Source organism: Chiloscyllium plagiosum, unplaced genomic scaffold (assembly GCF_037043375.1).
Source record: "Chiloscyllium plagiosum isolate Xiang-an unplaced genomic scaffold, Cpla_swu_hap1 HiC_scaffold_2, whole genome shotgun sequence".
Lineage (NCBI taxonomy): Eukaryota > Metazoa > Chordata > Chondrichthyes > Orectolobiformes > Hemiscylliidae > Chiloscyllium > Chiloscyllium plagiosum.
The window spans coordinates 28866547-28884233 of NW_028270140.1; the positions used below are offsets into that span (position 1 = coordinate 28866547).

General features: G+C 42.5%; 1 protein-coding gene across 1 annotated transcript in view; it reads left to right on the forward strand.

Moving 5' to 3' along the window:
• The window catches only part of LOC122563501 (RNA exonuclease 1 homolog), a 77610-nt gene that overhangs the window by 53687 nt on the left and 6236 nt on the right, over window positions 1-17687 (forward strand). The gene's annotated exons all lie outside the window — the stretch shown is intronic.

Consider the following 17687-nt stretch of genomic DNA (forward strand, 5'->3'; position numbering starts at 1 on the left):
GCAAGGCCACCCATTGGCATAGCCTCCGATTTTGAAAAATTAATTTTATAGCCTGAGAATGCACTAAATGTATTAATAACTTGGATTAAGCGGGGTATGGACATCAAAGGGTTACTGAGGAATAGAAGAACATCATCTGCATAAAGGGTAATTTTATGTTTACCTGTACCAATCCTTGGGGCCACTATATTAGGATCAGCTCGTATAGCTTCTGCTAGTGGTTCAATTATTAGCGTGAATAACAATGGTGAGAGGGGACATCCCTGACGGCAGCCCCTACCCACACAAGCTATCCGAGCCTAATCCATTGGTAACCACAACTGCTTTGGGATCACTATACAATGTTGAGATCCATTTGGTAAACACCTGTCCAATGTGTAAAACAAATATGACCATTCGACCCTATCAAATGCCTTTTCCGCGTCTAATGAAACCACTACTCCTGGTATCTTTCCCTGATGACAAGCTTGAATCATATTCAGAGCCCTTCTAACATTATTGGATGATCTACGGCCCTTAATAAACCCCGTCTGATCCTCCTTTATAATATGTGGCAGTATCCTTTCTAATCTCAGTGCTAATGTTTTAGAGAGGATTTTAAAATCTACATTTAGCAAGGATATTGGTCTGTATGATGTACAATCTTCTGGGTCCTTTCCTTTTTTGAGGATAAGAGAGATATTTGCCTCTTTCAGCGAAGGCGGGAGACAGCCCTGACTATATGCATAGTTATACATGTCCATAAGTGGACCAACCAGTATTTCTGTAAATTCTTTATAGAATTCAGCTTGAAAGCCATCTGGGCCCGGCGTCTTACCATTTTGAAGGTGCCTAATTGCATCAACTATTTCTTGGGGTGTAAGAGGAGCATTTAGGACCGATACTTGTTCCGGAGTTAGGTCTGGAAAAGTCAAATTTTTAAAAAATGACTGCATCCTCTTCGCCCTATCTTCACAATCCTGTGATTTATATAACTCAGAATAGAATTTTCTAAAGGTCGCGTTAATCTTTTTATGATCGTGAGTCAAAATACCCGTACTTTCCTTGATAGACATCATAGTCTGAGGGGCCTTTTTTTTCTTTGCAAGAAATGCTAAGTATCTACCCGGTTTGTCGCCATATTCATATAATCATTGCTTTGCAAATAATATTTCCCTCTTAGCCGTTTGAGTAAGTGTAGTATTTAGAGCTGTCCTAAGAGCTGTAATCCTTTGCAATTTAATAATAGAGGGTCTATCAATGTATGCTGTTTCAGCCGCTTTTAAGCGGGTTTCAAGCAAACGCTGTTGTTCTCCTTTTAATTTCTTCTGGGTCGCTGAGTAGGAGATGATCAAGCCTCGCGTGTAAGCTTTGATGGTCTCCCACATCATTGACGGGTTGCTAGCTGTACCTGAATTAATTTCTAAAAAAGTTTTAAATTCTTGAGAGAAGTACTTTACAAATTTACTATCTTTCATTAAGAAGGGGTCCATACGCCAATGCCGAGGGGATGTCCCACTGTTCTTCGCCTTAGTTTCCATATATACAGCAGCGTGGTCAGAAATTGCTATATTACCTATTTTACAGGATGATATGGAATTTAAAAAAATTGAGGGGGCAAAAAACATATCAATTCTGGTATGACATTTATGTGGATTAGAGTAGAAAGAAAAATCTCTACCCTGTGGATGAAGACATCTCCATACATCTACTAATCCTAATTCTTTGTTCAGATCCATCAATTGTCTAGATCTGGGAGATACTCCTGCAGTACTCTTGGGAATCCTGTCTATTTCCGGATCCATAATACAATTAAAGTCTCCCCCTATAATTATATGACGGGCATCAAAAGCCATCAATTTTGAGAAGGCTTCCGTTATAAATTTAAAGGGGTGTGCCGGGGGGCAGTACAAATTTAAAATCCCATATTCCTCTCCATTTATGAGAGCTTTAATCAAGATATATCGTCCAGATTCGTCTTTTATCTGCTTTAGGATTTTGAAAGGGAAATTCTTCCGAACAAGAATAACAACTCCCCTGCTTTTTGAGCTAAAAGAAGAAAAAAAGGCCTGATCAAATCCGCCCTGTCGTAATTTCAAGTGTTCTTTATCTGACAGATGCGTCTCCTGTAGGAGAGCTATATCAACTCTTTCCTTCTTAAGATTTGATAATATTTTCTTCCTTTTAAGTGGCGAATTACTCCCTTTGACATTCCAGGTGCACCACTTAACCGATTGATCAACCATAATCCTCTGGGCCAATCCGAGACCCCTCGGGAGGGGGAACCCCATCCAGAACATCCCGGGCATGGAACATGTAAAATTTACAAAAATAAACCCTCTTTAATACACCCACAACAATACAGTAAAAAACTATTTCTAAATAAAAAAAATATAAAACGTATCTAAGTGGAGACTTTCCCCCTTGTTCCCAGGGGGCATCACTTCCTCTCCAAAAATCCCTCATATCCTCTCCCAACCAATGCCCCACCCTTGACCCAGGCACTCCTCAATAAAGTGAGGAAAATTCAAATATAATACAAAGCTAGAGTTAACAGTGAGCACCCCACCCCCACCCCTACCAACACCTGGGTATATTTGGTAATGTTAATACCACATATAAACATATAACTATAAAATTACCAGTTCAACAAATAATAATTAAATATGATAATACAAAATAACGAAGGGAAAAACAACCCCGCTCCTAAAGACAGAGGTAAAATCGAATAAGGTAACCACCTCCCCCCACCCACATTAACCAAATCCCCCAGCTTATATATACACATATATACATACACATACATATATATATATATATATATATATATATACATACATACACACACACACATATACATACACCCCTCATATATACATAAACAGAAAACAACTCCAAGGGGGGGGGGGGGAGAAAATCAAATCCCTCTCCCCACCCCCCATAATAATATTAAGCAATAAGGTAAGAAAAGAAAAAAAAAGGGAGGGGATATAAACCAAAACGGGGGGGGGGGAAGGCAGACCAACATCCATTATGTCCTACAGTTTATCTAAGAGAGTCCAAGAATTCCTTAGCCTTTTCTGGTGATCCGAAGTTATATACAGATCCTTCATGGTTAAAGCGTAACATCGCTGGGTAGCGTAAGGAGTACTGTACATTTAAGTCCCTTAAACGCTTCTTCGCCTCGTCGAATGCCTTCCTCTTTCGAACCAGAGCCGGGGAAAAGTCCTGAAATAGCATGATCTTGGATCCTTTGTAGATCATAGCTTGGGGGTCTTTTCCGAGATTTCTAGAGGCTTCTAGGAGTATCTGCCTCTCCCTGTAGCTCTGCAGCCGGAACAGGACCGGGCGTGGGTGCTGGTTCGAGCCAGGCCCGCGTATTGCTACCCGGTAGGCCCATTCCACCCTTACCTGGCCTGATCCAGCTTGCAGATTTAAAAGTTGTGGCAGCCACTGCTCCAGGAATGCTGTAAGCTGGCCTTCCTCTTCCTGCTCGGGAAGGCCCAGCAAACGAATATTTTTTCGACGACCTCGATTATTGAGGTCGTCAATATGATTTTCCAAGGTCCGGACTCGCTGCTCGAGAGTCCGGACCTGATCCACGGCCGATTGAGCGGTTGTCTCCGAGGTCGCGGCCTTTAGCTCCGCCCCTCCGACTCGGCGTTGAATTTCATCAATTTCACGGTCGTGCTTCTTCAGCGCGGCCGAGAGCGACTCCCAACGATTCCTGGATTCGACGATAAAGGCATCAATCTTCGAGTCAAGCTTGGAAAGCATTTCTGCAAGGCTTGTTACTGTTGGTAAGTCCCCCGGGGCGGCTGTGGACGCCTCTGCTGCAGCTGGAGAGTGTGGGGGAGGGGTTCCTGCTTGCTGAGAGCTGCGGGCTCCCTTCCCTTTAGTCATTTTAACTTAGGATAAAGTTGCTTAAATATAATATTACACCACTAATTCAGTTACTAAACTATTATAAATGATTTATAAATGATTTGGTAAGCTTGGTAGGGGGTAGGTGACCCACTATGCCCAAGTCTTGGGAGGAGCACTATAGACTCAGTCTTACTGGGTCGCCGCCATCTTGGATCCCCCCAGTGCCATACTTTTTGACTCTGACCTCCAGTATCTGCAGTCCTTACTTTCTCCCCGCAAAAATAAAACCAGAAAAAAAGTGGCCCAACTGTCACCTATTAAGGGAAATTGGGTACAGTATGATCTCCAAGGGAAGGGGCTGACATCTTGACTAAATAGAAACAGCAGACCTGAGGATTGAAGTTCGGATTTCAATAAAGGAGAATGAAAGGATTAAGAGGGAAGTGGGGAAATAGTGCGAGAGTGAGCTTGTGGGGAACACTGACTTGTAAAAGCTTCTATTGGTATGTGAAGAAAAATATTAATGAAAACAAATGTTGGGTCCCTTGCTGTCTGAAATGGTGAAGAAAATTGTCTGACCGTTTAAATACATTTTGGTTCTGCTTTCCCAAAGGCGGGCACAGATGTCCTGAAAATGTTGGAAAACAATGGATCCACTTAGAGAGGATCTGAAAGAAGTCAGTATTAATAGGAAAATAGTGTTGGGGAAATTGATTGGATTAAAAGCTGAGAAATCCTAAGGACCTGAAAATCCACATCCCAGAGTACTTGAGAAAATGGTCCTAGAAATAATATGTTGTCATCTTTCCAGATTTTAGAGTCTGGAACAATTGCTATGTATTGGAGGGTAGCTCCTGTGATTTTCCCTTTATAGAAAAAAAAGGGAAGTAGGGAAAAAGATGATGAATTATAGATTGGTTTTAACTGAAATCACTAGCAAAAATAAGATCAATCATGAAAGCTTTAATAGTGAGAACTTAGTCTCAGGATTGGACTAAGTCAGCCTGGATTTACCAAAGGGGAAATTATGCTTGACAAACCTCCTGGAATCTTTTGAGGATGTGACTCTAACGTTGATAAGGGGGACCCAGTACATGATAACTTGGACTTTCAGAAGACTTTCAACAAGGTCCTTTTCATAAGAGATTAGCAAGTGCAAGTGATTTAGATGAAAGAACTAAATGTCACTAAATGTCATATCTCAAGTTTTCCAGATGACCGAGAATTGGATGGGAGGGTAAACTGAGGCTGCGACAAAGATGTCTTGGTAATTTTGGACAGGTTCAATGATTGGGCAAATGCATGGCAGATTAATATAATGTGGATAATTGACAGGTTATCCACACTGGTAGTAAAAACAGATGGATGATTATCTGAACAGCAATAGATTGGGAAAAGGGAGGGTGCAACAAAACTTGGGTATCCTTTGAGGATTTTCAAGGTTTTTTTGAAACTATGGATTTAAAAAGTCCAACTTGCTCATTATCATGCTACCTTTGGTTTTGTGGGCTAAAATGATCACTTTCTGTAAAAAGATCTGTGGCTTCTTTAACTCTATCCTCATGCCTGTTATGATACTAAACGAGGAATTTTTGCATTTTTTTGTATGAGTTTAATGTCATATTTCGTGAAGATCAGATTTTGGTGAGTAGAGGTAAACTGTAAATAATGCAAAGTTCTTAGTAAGAATTATGAAAACTGTCCAGCCTTGAATTGATGGTGAGATTTTGTGTACCCGCAGTACATTTGAACCCTTCTCCAGAGACCTAAACCTATAATGGTAGATGAAATAGAACTGAGCCTTGTCCATCTGATCTGCACAAAGCTTAAACAGAATAGTTTTAGAACAATGTTCACCTATTACATGGGTAAACTTACTTCAATGTACTCAGGTTAATTACATAGGTTTGAGAACAGTCTTTATTCAGTGCTATGTTGCTCAACTGTCTTTGAGAATGCTTTTGTTAGAAGTATAACTATCATGTTGAAATTCTGAAGTATAAAGGCATTCTTTCCACACTTTCTTGGATCTTGTAAATTTGCAACCTGTTCTCAATTGCTGATGACCAAACATTCCTGCAAGTGCTGCTAACCACTGTTTCTTGTCCATGCTGCCTATGCACTTAGTGTAACATATGCAAGGGTTTGGGGCGGGTGGTGCTAATTTTATTTTGAATTCCTTGTTCTTTGAGTACAGCTTAATCTGTCTCTGTCCATCAGAAATATAAGACATAGGAGCAGAAATTAGGCCATTCAGTCATGGCTGCTAAGTTTCTCAACTCCATTCTCCTGATTTCTCCCCCTAACCCTTGAACCTCTTGACCCTCAAGAAGCTATCCACCTCAGTCTTAAATATACTCAATAATTGGCCTCCACACCCTTCTGTGGCAATGAATTCCATAGATTCACCACTTTTTGGCTGAAGTTTCTCCTTAACTCTGTTTTAAAATATAGTGCCCATGGAGAGATTCTAGTGCCTCTTCGCTCCTTTATGGTGAACTTACTGAGGTTTTTTTGTTATCCAATGCAATATTAGCTCTGTTTTTAATTTAACTTGTTTATAGTTTGCTTTTACAGGTAAAGATTTCCTCTATAGACTCTGTCATGTTGGATACCATTGAGTTGAGACATTGAAAATTCTTAGCTGGCATCCTCCCTGAATTTCTAAGGGGTTTGATTTCTGTTGACATGGTTGTAAGACTTGCTGCCAGTGACCAAATATTCTCCCATATAAACAGCTTATTTTAACCCAGACCCAATCATTGAATTTTTTTTTCAATACATCAAAGTATCCAATAGATTAATTCAATGAGAACATGATTGCAATTATATTTATGCATTTTTATCAGGAACTACACACCACAGCCAAATGTAGAAATGCTATTTTTATAGTTGTACTGCGTATGTAATAAATTGTAAGCATTTAAAAATCTAGTGATACTTTGACAGATTTAATCCACTTCAGTTTGAAATCTAAAGGGATCACAGGATTTATCAAACACTTGAGTAGGTGGATTTGTCCGGGAATCTCCAGAGATAATGCAATGAGTTATTGTTCAACAAAAGCCTCCTTATAGGTGCGAGGATCAGAGGATGAGCAGTTTTCAAGTGAGACCTTTGTGTTTAGCTTAAACTGAGTGCTTGTTAACTCAGCCTGATGACTCGCTTTTTATGATTAACAAAAGAAAACCATCTTTGCCCTGGCAGAAGAAAGTTTCAACATTGAATGTTTAATGAAAACAAGTGGTTGGGTCACAAAAAGATAGTAGTTAAAATCAGAGCTATTATTTGAAATTAGACGACATTTGAATTACACTGAAAGCTTGGTGTTAGCTTTTAGTTCCTTTTTTAAAAGGAAAACCATGGTTAAGTTGCTGACAATATTACCCTACTTAGCTGACACTTGAATTTGTTGTAAGTATAGTTTGTTTGACTTGTTTTGTAGCATCAGTGTATTTATGATACTCATGTGCCCACTTATTTGTTGATATGTTATCTATATCCCTGGATGGGTTACATTCAAGAGTGAGTGGGATTTGAGCAATAAATGTTAAAGTGCCAAATAGGCAGCCAATGTAGTACAACTACCTGTATTTATAAAACAGCTTTTAATGTAATCCAAAAAGTTTAACTCTGGACCATATTTAGAAATATTTGAACAAAACTTTGAATATTAACTGGAGATAGGTCTTAAGTGATTTGCAGAAAGAAAGGTGAAACGGGGAATTCCAGAGCAGGTAGCTGAAGGTTTGGTTGCCAGTAGTGATATGATTAAAATAAAGGGATGTGCCTTGACAAAGCAAGGGTTGTAGTTCCAAACAAAGTTGTTTTTGGGGAGGGGGGAGGGGAAGGTAGAGGTGGCGGCGAAGGTGGTGTGAGGACTCGTAAGAACTGGGAATGTCAATTTTTCAAATGAGGAATGATGTCCGTCTGTAAGTACAGAGTGGTGAGAAGAGGACTTGATATGAATGTTGAGGGTTGCACAGATTTGAATGGGTTCAAGTTTAGGAAGGTGAATGAAGAAAAGTCAAAAGTAACAAAGGCATAGATGCAGACTGTTATGGCAGATAAGTTGATGGAAAGAGTTGGAAGATATGGCATTGATATGGCACAAATACATGGTAAGAAACAAGTTTCTGGATCAGAAGTCAATGAGCGATCTGGTTCAGTCTTGGACAGTTGACAGGCAGACAACTTGGAGTTGGTAGCCCATTAGTTGCTCGTGGGTAAAAATTGTGGCTTCACTCTTCCCAATATTTTGAATGTTGAATGAGCCTGATCACATTTGACTGCAGAAGATTCAAGAAAGATAAGGGAGAACTGAAATTCATCAGCATACATATAGAAAGCTCAGCTTAGTAGGACAAAACCTCTCGGCAAAATACCCTGTATGTCAATGTCACAATTATCCAGCTCTTGCACCAGCCCCTGAATTGGGCCATTAGTACAGAATTAAAGCTGAGCCATTGCAAAGCTAACTGATGCTCTTTACTGTTTTTAGAGTCATAAAGATGTACAGCATGGAAACAGACCCTCAGTCCAACCCGTCCATGCCGACCAGATATCCCAACCCAATCTAATCCCACCTGCCAGCACCCGGCCCATATCCCTCCAAACCCCTCCTATTCATATACCCATCTAAATGCCTCTTAAATGTTGCAATTGTACCAGCCTCCACCACTTCCTTTGGCAGCTCATTCCATACACGTACCACCCTCCTTGTGAAAAAGTTGCCCCTTAGGTCTCTTTCATATCTTTCCCTCTCACCCTAAACTATGCCCTCTAGTTCTGGACTCCCTGACCCCAGGGAAAAGATTTTGTCTATTTACCCTATCCATGCCCCTCATAATTTTGTAAATCTCTATAAGGTCACCCCTCAGCCTCCAATGCTCCAGGGAAAACAGCCAGCCTGTTCTGCCTCTACCTGTAGCTCAAATCTTCTGATCCTGGCAACATTCTTGTAAATCTTATCTGAACCTTTCAAGTTTCACAACATCTTTCCGATAGGAAGGAGACCAGAATTGCATGCAAAATTCCAACAGTGGCCTAACTAATGTCCTGCACAGCTGCAACATGACCTCCCAACTTCTGTACTCAATACTCTGAACAATAAAAGAAAGCATATTAAACGCCACTTTCACTATCCTATCTACCTGTGAGTCTACTTTCAAGGAGCTATGAACCTGCATTCCAAGGTCTCTTTTTTTCAGTAACACTCCCTAGGACCTTACCATTAAGTGTGTACCTCCTGCAGAAATTCACTTTCCCAAAATGCAGCACCTCGCATTTATCTGAATTAAACTCCATCTGCCACTTCTCTGCCCATTGGCCCATCTGGTCAAGATCCTGTTTTAATGTGAAGTAACCCTCTTTGCTGTCCAATACACCTTCAATTTTGGTATTATCTACAAAATTACTAACTGTACCTCTTATGCTCTCATCAAAATCATTTATGTATATGACAAAAAGTAGAGGACCCAGCACCGATCCTTGTGGTACTCCACTGGTCATAGGCCTCCAGTCTGAAAATCTACCCTCCACCACCACCCTCTGTCTTCTACCTTTGAGCCAGTTCTGTATCCAAAACTGGCTAGTTCTCTCTGTATTCCATGAGATCTAACCTTGCTAATCAGTCTCCCATGGGGAACCTTGTCGAACGCCTTACTGAAGTCCATATAGATCACATCTACTGCTCTGCCCTCATCAATCCTCTTTGTTACTTCCTCAAAAAACTCAATCAAGTTTGTGAGACATGATTTCCCATTCACAAAGCCATGTTGACTATCTCTAATCCGTTCTTGCCTTTCCAAATACATGTATGTCCTGTCCCTCAGGATTCCCTCCAACAACTTGCCCATCAGCGAGGTCCGGCAAGTTGGCATCTAGCTTCAGCGGTGTAAAGATCGGTGCGCCAAACTACCACTGCACCTCCCTTGTCTGCTCCTGCCCCACCTAACTCATATCTGCATACCTCGACACTGTCCTGTCCCCCTTAGTCCAAGAACTCCCCACCTATGTTCGGCACACCACCAACGCCCTCCATCTCCTCCATGATTTTTGCTTCCCCAGCCCCCAATGCCTTATCTTCATGATGGACATCCAGTCCCTATACACCTCCATCCCCCATCACAAAGGCCTCTAAGCCCTCTGCTTCTTCCTCTCCCACCGACCCAACCAGTACCCTTCCACTGACACCCTCCTTCGACTGACTGAACTGGTCCTCACTCTTAACAACTTCTCTTTCCAATCCTCCCACTTCCTCCAAACCAAAGGAGTAGCCATGGGCACCCGCATGGGCCCCAGTTATGCCTGCCTCTTCGGATATATGGAACAGTCCATCTTCCGCAGCTACACTGGCACCAGCCCCCACCTTTTCCTCCTCTACATCGATGATTGTATTGGTGCTACCTCGTGCTCCCACGAGGAGGTTGAACAGTTCATCCACTTTACTAACACCTTCCACCCCACCTCAAATTTACCTGGACCATCTCAGACTCCCCCCTCCCTTTCCTAGACCCCTCCATTTCTATCTCGGGCGACCGACTCAACACAGACATTTACTACAAACCGACCAACTTCCACAGCTACCTAGATTACACCTCCTCCCACCCTGTCTCCTGTAAAAACGCCATCCCATATTCCCAATTCCTTTGCCTCTGCTACATCTGCTCCCAGGAGGACCAATTCCACCACCGAACTACCCAAATGGCCTCCAAAGACCGCAATTTCCCCTCCGACATGGTCAACGATGCTCTCCACCGCATCTCCTCCACTTCCCTCACCTCCGCCCTTGAACCCTGCCCCTCCCATCGCCCCACTGGTCCTCACCTTCCACCCCACCAACCTCCGGATACATTGTATCACTCTCCGTCATTTCTGCCAATAAACAGACCCCACCACCAAGGATATATTTCCCTCCCCACCCCTATCAGCGTTCCGGAGAGACCACTCCCCTCCGTGACTCCCTCGTCAGATCCACGCCCCCCCCACCAACCCAACCTCCACTCCCGGCACCTTCCCCTACAACCGCAAGAAGTGCAAAACTTGCGCCCACACCTCCTCTTTCTTTCCCCCCCCCCCCCCCCCCCCCCAAGGCCCCAACGGATCCATCCATGTCCGTCGCAAATTCACCTGCACCTCCACACACACCATTTACTGTATCCGTTGCACCCAACGTGGTCTCCTCTACATTGGGGAGACAGGCCGCCTACTTGCGGAATGTTTCAGGGAACACCTCTGGGACAGCCACACCAACCAACCCAACCACCCCGTGGCTGAACACTTGAACTCCCCCTCCCACCCCGCCAAGGACATGCAGGTCCTTGGCCGCCTCCATCGCCAGACCCTGACCACACGACGCCTGGAGGAAGAGCACCTCATCTTCTGCCTAGGAACCCTCCAACCACACGTGATGAATGTAGATTTCTCCAGCTTCCTCACTTCCCCTCCCTCCACCTTTTTATCTCAGTCCCAACCCCCGGATTCAGCACCACCCTCTTGACATGCAATCATCTTCCCGACCTCTCCGCCCCCACCTCCTCTCTGGCCTATCACCCTCACCCTCCCCTCCTTCCACCTATCGTATTCCCAGCGCCCCGCCCCCAAATTCCCTCCCCACTATGTTTTATCTCCGCCCGCTTGGCACACCAGCCTCATTCCTGAAAAAGGGCTTATGCCCGAAACGTCAATTCTCCTGCTTCTCGGATGCTGCCTGGCCTGCTGTGATCTTTGAGGGGCCCTGTTCTCTCCCTAGTTACCCTTTTGTCCTTAACATATTTATAAAAGCCCTTTGGATTCTCCTTAATTCTATTTGCCAAAGCTATCTCATGTCCCCTTTTTGCCCTCCTAATTTCCCTCTTAATTATACTCCCTACTGCCTTTATACTCTTCTAAGGATTCACTCGATCTTCCTTCTTTTTCTTAACCAAACCCTCATTTTCTTCAATCATCCAGTATTCCCTATACCTACCAGCCTTTCCTTTCATCCTAACAGGAATATACTTTCTCTGGATTCTCGTTATCTTATTTCTGAAGGCTTTCCATTTTCCAGCCATCCCTTTACCTGCGAACATCTGCCCCCAATCAGCTTTTGAAAGTTCTTGCCTAATTGGCCTTTCTCCAATTTAGAACTTCAACTTTTAGATTTGATCTATCCTTTTCCATCACTATTTTAAATCTAATGGAATTATGATCACTGGCCCCAAAGTGCTCCCCCACTGACACCTCAGTCACCTGCCCTGCCTTATTTCCCAAGAGTAGGTCAGGTTTTGTACCTTCTCCTAGTAGGTACATCCGCATACTGAATCAGAAAATTGTCTTGTACACACTTAACAAATTCCTCTCCTTCTAAACCCTTAACACTATGGCAGTCCCAGTCTATATTTGGAAAGTTAAAATCCCCTACCATAACCATCCTATTATTCTTACAGATAACTGAGATCTCCTTACAAATTTTGTTTCTCAATTTCCCTCTGACTATTAGGGGGTTCATAATACAATCCCAATAAGGTGATCATCCCTTTCTTATTTCTCAGTTCCACACAAATAACTTCCCTGGATGTATTTCCGGGAATATACTTCCTCAGCACAGATGTAATGCTATCCCTTATCAAAAACGCCACTCCCCCTCCTCTCTTGCCTCCCTTTCTATCCTTCCTGTAGCATTTATATCCAGGAACATTAAGCTGCCAATCCTGCCCATCCCTGAGCCATGTTTCTGTAATTGCTATGATATCCTAGTCCCATGTTATGTTTTTGTTTGAGAAGTTTCAATGAAAACAAAATGCAAATAGATTATCCAGAGAGGTTCTATCATAGTCTCAACGCATGGAAACGGACCCTTCAGTGCCATTATAATTTGGGGCAACCTCCTTTTGATGTCCACTACACCTCCAATTTTGGTGTCATCTGCAAACTTACTAACTATACCTCTTATGCTTGCATCCAAATCATTTATATAAATGACAAAAAGTAGTGGACTCAGCACCAATCCTTGTGGCACTCCACTGGTCACAGGCTTCTAGTCTGAAAAGCAACTTTCCACCACCACCCTCTGTCTTCTACCTTTTGAGCCAGTTCTGTATCCAAATGGCTAGTTCTCCCTGTATTTCATGAGATCTAACCTTGCTAATCAGTCTCCCATGGGGAACCTTGTTGAATGCTTTATTGAAGTCCATATAGATCATGTCCACTAATCCGCCCTCATCAATTCTCTTTGTTACTATTTCAAAAAAACTCAATCCAGTTTGAGAGACATTATTTTCCCCACACAAAGCCATGTTGACTATCCCTAATCAGTCTTTGCCTTTTCAAATACATGTAAATCCTGTCCCTCAGGATTCCCTCCAACAACTTGACCACCTCCGACGTCAGGCTCACCAGTCTATAGTTCCCTGGCTTGTTCGTACCACCTTTCTTAAATAATGGTACCATATTAGCCAACCTCCAGTCTTCTGTGGCTATCAATTATACAAATATCTCAGCAAGGGGCCCAGCAATCACTTCCCTAGCTTCCAACCTTGTTCTAGGGTACACCTGATCAGGTCCTGGGGATTTATCCACCTTAATGCATTTCAAGATATCCAGCATTTCCTCCTCTGTAATATGGACATTTTTCAAGATGTTACAATCTATTTCCCAACATTCTATATCTTGTCCTTTTTCCACAGTAAGTACTGATGCAGAATACTCATTTGGTATCTTCCTTCCGCCCCCCTCTTTTCCCCCCACCCCCCCAACCCCAGTCTCCTGCGGCTCCACACTAAGGCCGCCTTGCTGATCTTTGAGGGACCCTATTCTCTCCCTAGTTAACCCTTTTCTCCTTAATGTATTTGTAAAAACCCTTTGGATTCTCCTTAACTCTATTTGCCAAAGCTATCTCATGTCCCCTTTTTGCCCTCCTGATTTCCGTCTTAAGTATACTCCTACTGCCTTTATACTCTTGGAAGGATTCACTCAATCTATCCAGTCTATTCCTTACATATGCTTCCTTCTTTTTGTTAACCAAATCCTCCATTTCTCTAGTCATTCAGCATTCCCTACACCTATCAGCCTTTACTTTCCCCTAACAGGAATATACTTGTCTCTGGACTCTCATTATCTCATTCCTAAAGCCTTCCCGTTTTCCACCGTCTCTTTACCTGTGAACATCTGTCCCCAATCAGCTTTTTAAAGTTCTTTCCTAATTCTGTCAAAATTCACCTTCCTCCAATTTAGAACTTCAACTTTTAGATCTGGTCTATCCTTTTCCATCACTATTTTAAAACTAATAGAATTATGGTTGGCCCCAAAGTGTTCCCCCACTGACACCTCAGTCACCTGCCCTGTCTTATTTCCCAAGAGTAGATCAAATTTTGCACCTTCTCTAGTAGGTATATCCACATACTGTCTCAAATGTTTATTGTACACACTAAACAAATTCCTCTCCTTCTAAACCCTTAACACTATGGCAGTCCCATTCTATATTTGGAAAGTTAAAATCCCCTACCATAACCACCCTATTATTCTTAGAGATAACTGGGATCTCCTTACAAATTTGTTTCTCAATTTCCCACCGTCTATTAGGGTGTCCATAATACAATCCCAATAAGGTGATCATCCCTTTCTTATTTCTCAGTTCCACCCAATAACTTCCCTGGATGTATATCCTCCCTCAGTGCAGCTGCAATGCTATCCCTTATCAACAAAAGCGTCATTTCCTCCTGCTCTCTTGCCTTCCTTTCTATCCTCCCTGTAGCATTTGTATCCTGGAACATTAAGCTGCCAGTCCTGTCCATCTGAGCCATATTTCTGTAATTGCTATGATATTCCAGTCCCAGGTTCGTAACCATGCCCTAAGTTCATCTGTCTTCCCTGTTGGGCCTCTTGCATTGAAATAAATGCAGCTTAATTTATTAGTCCTACCTTGTTCTCTGTTTTGTCCCTGCCTGCCCTGATTGTTTGTTTGACTTCTTTTCTCACCTGTGCCAAGCTCAGATTTATCTTTTCTCATTATCTCCCTGGGACCCCCCTTCCCCACCTTAACAGTTGAAATCCTCCCGAGCAGCTCCAGCAAATCTCCCTGACAGCATATTAGTCACCTTCCAATTCAGGTGCAATCCATCCTCGCACAGGTCCATTTTACTCCAGAAGAGATTCCAGTGATCCAAAAACTTGAATCCTTCTCCCATATACCGGCTCTTCAGCCATTCCTATTCCTATCCTCATTAGCTCGCAGCACCAGAAGTAAACCAGATATTACTACCCTCTATCTCCTTTTTAAATTCCTGCCTAACACTCTGTAATCTCCCTTTAGAATCTCACCCTTTTCCCTTCCTATGTTAGTACCACTGATCAATGACCTGCTGGCCCTTCTCTCCTTTGAGAACATTCTGCACCCTCTCTGAGACATCCTTGATCCTGGCACCAGGGAGGCAACGCACCATTCTGATTTTTCGCTGCTGGCCGTAGAAAAGTCTGTGTCTCTGATTAGAGTCCCCTATTACAATCTATCGCTTGGAACCCAACATACCCCTCATTACTCTACAGCCAGTCTTGATACCACAAATTTGGCTGTTCATGCTACATTCCCCTGAAAGTCCATCAACCCCTCCATTATCCAAAATGGCAATAGCCACAGGAGACTCCTGCACTACCCACCTACATTCCTTGGAGTTAAGCCATCTACCTGACTGTTTACGGCTTTCCTCCCTTCCTATAACTGCTATCCGTCACACCCCCTAGCCGTTGTAAATTCCTCATTGCCTCTAACTGTTGCTCCAATTGATCCATTCAATCTGACAGGATAAGCAACCAATGACGTATATTGCAGGTATAATCCTCAGTAACTCTTAAACTCTCCTGAAACATCTATCTGACAAGAGCATAGCACTCTACTAAAAGCCATTTTGCTCCTTCCAATCTACAGACCCTGAAAATAACATCGTCTTATTGCTCTACAAAGCACTACTCCAGGCTAACTTAATACTTATGGCTTATATTTCTTTTAAAAATCGAGACAGAGATCCCAATAAAAACATAATCAAGAAAGAACTCCCTCTACTCACTATTGTAGATTTACAACAAGGCTATACTTAAAACTATTTACTTATCTGTTTCTGTACTGTGACCTCTCCCAAACAGATTCCTCCAAGATCAGTTGTGAGTTTTGCTGTTTTCCTAGAGACACTCTGTTGTCCAGCAATACATGAGTTCAAACAGCAAAAGCAGTAACTGCACAGATTCACTGCTGTGTCAGGTAGCAGTGCTGGTTTCTTTCTCTTTCTCCCTTACAGAACATGTGCTTGCTACCTTTGTCTATCTTTCTCCCTTTTAAAAGTGCTGTTGTTTTGACTTTGAAAAAAAAAGTTCCAAAACAATTGCAACAGCATATAAAACAGCAATTGCTGCTCCTGGATTTCAAGGAAATCACCTCTAACACCTAAAATACCTCAAAGGAGCAGGCTTTTACAGCCAGAAATTTTTCCTGCCCTCCATCTTAGATTACCCAGATTTACCAGGATGTTGCCTGGAATGGAGAATAGGTCGTACAAGGATAGGTTGAGAGTGCTAGGCCTTTTCTCGTTGGAATGGCGAAGGATGAGGGGTGACTTGATAGAGGTTTATAAGATGATCAGAGGAATAGATAGAGTAGACAGTCAGAAACTTTTTCCCCGGGTACAACAGAGTGTTACAAGGGGATATAAATTTAAGGTGAAGGGTGGAAGGTATAGGGGAGATATCAGGGGTGGGTTCTTTACCCAGAGAGTGGTGGGGGCATGGAATGCGCTGCCTGTGGGAGTGGTAGAGTCAGAATCTTTGGTGACCTTTAAGCGGCAATTGGATAGGTACATGGATGGGTGCTTAAGCTAGGAGAGATGTTCGGCACAACATCGTGGGCCGAAGGGCTGTTCTGTGCTGTATTGTTCTATGTTCTATCTTTAAGAGAAAACAGCTTTTCGAATACTATAAAAGATATCTCATGGGCAATAGGCAGAAGCCTTAAAATTTCGAAGGAATATGCAAATTATTAAGAACAGTAGCATTAAGCAGGTTGTACACACACAATGCTTCTGTATAAGGGGCACTTAGTTTAGTGGAGAAAGTGAGGTCTGCAGATGCTGGAGATCAAAGTTGAAACTTTATTGCTGGAACAGCACAGCAGGTCAGGCAGCATCCAGGGAACAGGAGATTCGACGTTTCGGGCACAGGCCCTTCTTCAGGCTTAGTTTAGTTACAAATTAAATATCTGGAGGAGGATAGGACAAGAGCTGGTGGTATTGCGACTGTGTCATTAGCCTTGTATCCTAGAGATCTAGGATAAAGCTTTGGGGACATTTGTTCAAATCCCAGCAAGGGGAATTTAATGAATTAACAGGATCTGGAACAAAATGTTAGTTTTAGTAATGGTAACTATGAAACTAATACCAATCTTCAAAGCCATTTGGCTCACTTTGAGAAGGAACACTGCTATCTTTGGCCTACCTGAGATCCCACAACCATAGTAACATGGTTGACTGTCCACTGCCTCTGAAATAGCTTAGGAGAATCATGCCATTCAAAAAATAATCAGGAATGAGTGGCAAGTGCTGGCCTTCAGAAATATGCCATCCTGAGTGAATAAATTAAAAAGCACAAAAAATGAATGGATATTGTCAATATTTAACTGTTGGGTTAAATGACCACTTCTATTGTACTGATACTTTGTAGTGAGGAAGTAGATGCAAAGGCTGATTGATTAGATGATGAGGGTGCAGGGGATTCTTTGCATTGTTTGAGGGAGGGAGTGATGAGGATATCTTTGTGAAGGTAAAATTGGCAACATTTGGAATGTTTACAGATTGAAATTTGTGTTGCATTAGCTC